The sequence below is a fragment of the Octopus bimaculoides genome, chromosome 2, assembly GCF_001194135.2.
Source record: "Octopus bimaculoides isolate UCB-OBI-ISO-001 chromosome 2, ASM119413v2, whole genome shotgun sequence".
Lineage (NCBI taxonomy): Eukaryota > Metazoa > Mollusca > Cephalopoda > Octopoda > Octopodidae > Octopus > Octopus bimaculoides.
The window spans coordinates 167,817,267-167,821,239 of NC_068982.1; the positions used below are offsets into that span (position 1 = coordinate 167,817,267).

Below are 3,973 nucleotides of genomic sequence, written 5' to 3' on the forward strand. Positions count from 1 at the left end.
AAAGGAAAAAAGCAGAGTCTTTCAAGAGCTTTTTGCCTAGAAAGGCTAGAGAAGCTAAACGATAAGAATAGCGAAGACAATAATATTATGGAGATGGACATTTCCAGATCAACAGTCGGAACTCCGAAAACGTTAGAGATCCAAAAGCTGATCTGCCATCCGACAGAAACCTTTCTCAGTCATAGCTAATAGTGACACCCAACTATGCCTTCAAACGTCGCAGGTAATCAATAAAATATTTGTCAGTAAAGTACTAAGGTGGATATAAACGACTGCACTACATCTAAAACAATTTGTTGCATTATGGCTAATTTAAGAATTATTAATTATGAACATAATGACAGACACTTAGAACTATTATTATTAATGTTATTAAGGTGGAGAGCTGGCAGAATCGTTAACACGGCAGACAAAGTGCTTAGCGAGATTTCGTTGGTCTTTATGTTCTGCGTTCAAACAATGTCGAAGTTGACCTTACTTTGATCCTTTTGAGATCGATCACTTACACATTCGGGTCAATGTAACCTCCCTATAACCCCACCCCGCACAAAAAATTCAGGCCTTGTACCTATAATAGAATGGATTATTATTAGCGTTATTTAGTTACCTACTTTATATTCTGAGTACAACTAGAGGCGTGATCAACTTGTTCCATCACTCCGGAGTAGTGATATATATATATATATATATATATATACTGGAGAAATTAAAATACTGGAGACAATTAAATCTAACGCAGCATTTCCACATAATGTATTGTTTAATGTTAGAAAATATTATTATTGCACCAGGTAGCACATTTTCTTGCCTGAATATTTATTTGATGTGTCTATTACGTATTGGTACTTGGGTAAAATAATGAGTTTAATTTCTACATACAAGAGATGCTTTCGGAAATAATACTAATTTAATGTAATCGCTTATAATTTCATGTCTTTATATGATATATCGTCCTTCAGCCCTGGCTAGGTGTTGAGAGAAAAATAAATAATTTTCCTTCTTAATTTGTTTGAACTATTTCAAATAGCTATTTTTCAAAGTAAAATGTTTGACAAAATTCAGAATTTTATGTTTAATCAACTCAAAATTTCCCTAATAAATTTGACAAAAAAAATGACTGACAAACTCAGAACTTAAGAAGAACTAAACGAATTTTTAAAATCGTACTTTCATCTTTTTTAAGCAAAACCAGATATAGGCCCCCGTATTCTGACCTTTCTTTCTTCTCTCCACTGATATAATAAAATATTCTACTGTACTCTTTACAGACGTAATCTCAATATTTTTACGTGAAGAAACTAAAGATGCGAATACAAGAAATGTACTGTTACGTGCATGTGGAAGTCCACGTTCTCACTATTTTAAGAAGGATTTCCAATAGCTCCTTGTAGTTAGAATATTTGTGAATTCTTATAAATCTTTGAAATAAAGTCCAAATACACATTATGCTTCCCTTTGGGAACTACCCATCGTTTTTCCGAGATTTCTGACATCAGAAGATCATTCATTTGAGATCCAACAAATTTGCCAATCTTGCATTGATATCTCAGAGAGCTTTGGAAACAGGTAACTCCTCAAAAAGCTTCATTTTCAAAATATAAGGCTTACAACCTATTTTATCAATCCGAATCTTATATAAAGTGATAAATCATTTTCAGTCTCTACAAGAGGCCTCCTGACAACATCATCGTTTATCATTCCTGGTTGTAATTCCTGTAGTGGTACTTACTGAAATTTATACAATGACCACCAATAGCTCTCCTATCTCGTAAATAAAGGAAACATTAATATTTTATATATTGATGTTGCAAATCAAGCATAAAGACAAGCATCTTGAAATCTCTATGCACCCCTGCATTGTTGATTTTGGAAAATAATGCTGAAGATTTTCGTAACCTTTTATTTGTGCCGTATATTAGAAGAGTTAGAGATGAATACGTTTCTCTGTTGTGCAGTAACAGACATTTAGTGTTGGGTAGTCTATGAACAGTTGTCATGCTTCAGTCCAAGAACTGTGAACAAACAATTCCTGTCTTGGCAGTAACACAAATCTCCACGAAATTCAACGTATGGTGCAAATTATGTATATTTTCCAGTACATAATAGTACTAAAATCTTAACCTATTTAATCCTTTCTTTTTAGTCTTGATTCCGAAGAGTTTATTCTCCTTCATTTCACTATACTTTATAATACAAGGGTGGCGTTTCTTCAGTTCTCTGCATATTCTAAAAAGGAAATGACATAGTTCTCTTCTCACCTCTTAAGCGTCTTCTCCTAGAATAGGCTGATAACTTCTACATATTTAATGAGGGCCCCAAGATTCATCTTGGTCACTTATAGGCATTTGAAAGTACCGTATATGCCACCTAGCATTTGACACTTTCCCAATATTATGCGATACCCACTTGGTATCTGTATAATAGGATGTAACTGTCACATTTTTGTTTTCACTGTTTGCCATATTCCATAAAGGTGATTCACAATTCTAAAAAACGATCTGAAAAAAAAAAAAATTGTTTGATATGGAGGTGATAGGGCTATTTTCTACTTTGTAACTAGTTAAAAAAAAAAATACGAATCAGATTTATAATTGTAAGTCGGTAATGGTTGGTGATAGAGAAAAACTATTACCATGTTTAGAATCAGCGGCCTAAATTTAGTATTAAGCAGAGAGCAAAATCGTGATAAACACAAATTTTGTTTTCTCTTTCTACAGCAATTTTATGTGTATAGACACTTATGTAAGTAAAACGATATGCTTGTATGTAAAACAATTACAGCTATGCATTTATATTCTCTATCAGTTTAAGGCAGATTCAGATAATTCTGTGAACATTTGGAATGAACCATTTACATAATTTTTTTTCTTAGAAAATAATTGAGATACGCAATGTTACTTGCTCAATATTAATTATGATGGTTATTTGCCAAAATATCAATTCCATATACTGACATTCATGCTACACACACACGCGCGCACGCGCGCACACACACACTTTCTTTCTATCTCTTACATACATATCTCTTTATGCCTTTAGGTACATATATGAGTTCTCTGATATAATTTTCCTTTCGTTCATCACTTCGATTTACTCATTTTTTGCGTTATATTTGTGTGTGTGTGTGTGTGTGTGTGTGTGTGTGTGTGTGTGTGTGGATTGTTTGAAGTGGTATACAGATTTTATATATTACGAAAAAGGATGTAGTCAGAATTTTGGAGAATTATTTATTCAGCACTTTCTGCAATACCAGAGCAATCCATGGTAAAAGCGGCGCAAGCCTCTAACTCTTTGCCTTGTTCTAAACATCAATTCATGGCCTCAAATAGGGGCCGTATCAGATATAAGGGTGATAAGAACATATGCTGCACGTTCGCTTTATGTTGAAAGTGCAATTACAAAGTGATAAAGTTTTAGAATGAGCACGGGAGGATATGCCGAGCGGGGATGTTTTGTAAATAGTTCGTTCACACACACACGTGTAGATGAAGGCGATTCCTCACCTTTATTGTCACTTTTGACAGTAAAGGTAAAGACTCGTCATCATATGATTGCAGCAGCATGATGCGCTGTCTGTGGAAGAGTCTTTATGTGCAAACTTCAGAAGCATAAATTCACATACGAACAACATTATAATGATAAATGAGGTGAAATACGTGTTTATACCAGCTTTGATAATAGCTATGTTTATGCCATAGTCAGAATTCTATTTTGGTAGTAAAATTTCAAGAAAATATTACTTTAGTAAATATACGTTCTTTATTTATTGAAATAGTAAGGCACAAGTTAAATAAATCTAGATTTTGAATTGACTTCTTTAACAGCATTTTCTTTTTATATATTTTCCTGATTATCATGTTGAGCACTACATAATTGACTAAACATTCACATAGGATAACTAACATTACAACGTATTAAATTAATATTACGACACCAAATTGATAAAATCGTGGTTGTGTTACTATTGCAGTCA

The 3,973-nt window shown here is 33.2% G+C and overlaps 1 pseudogene; it reads right to left on the reverse strand.

The window, feature by feature from the left end:
- Positions 1-3,213: 3,213 nt before the first annotated feature.
- Positions 3,214-3,396, reverse strand: LOC128247139 (U2 spliceosomal RNA; annotated as a pseudogene).
- Between the last annotated feature and the right edge of the window lie 577 nt (positions 3,397-3,973).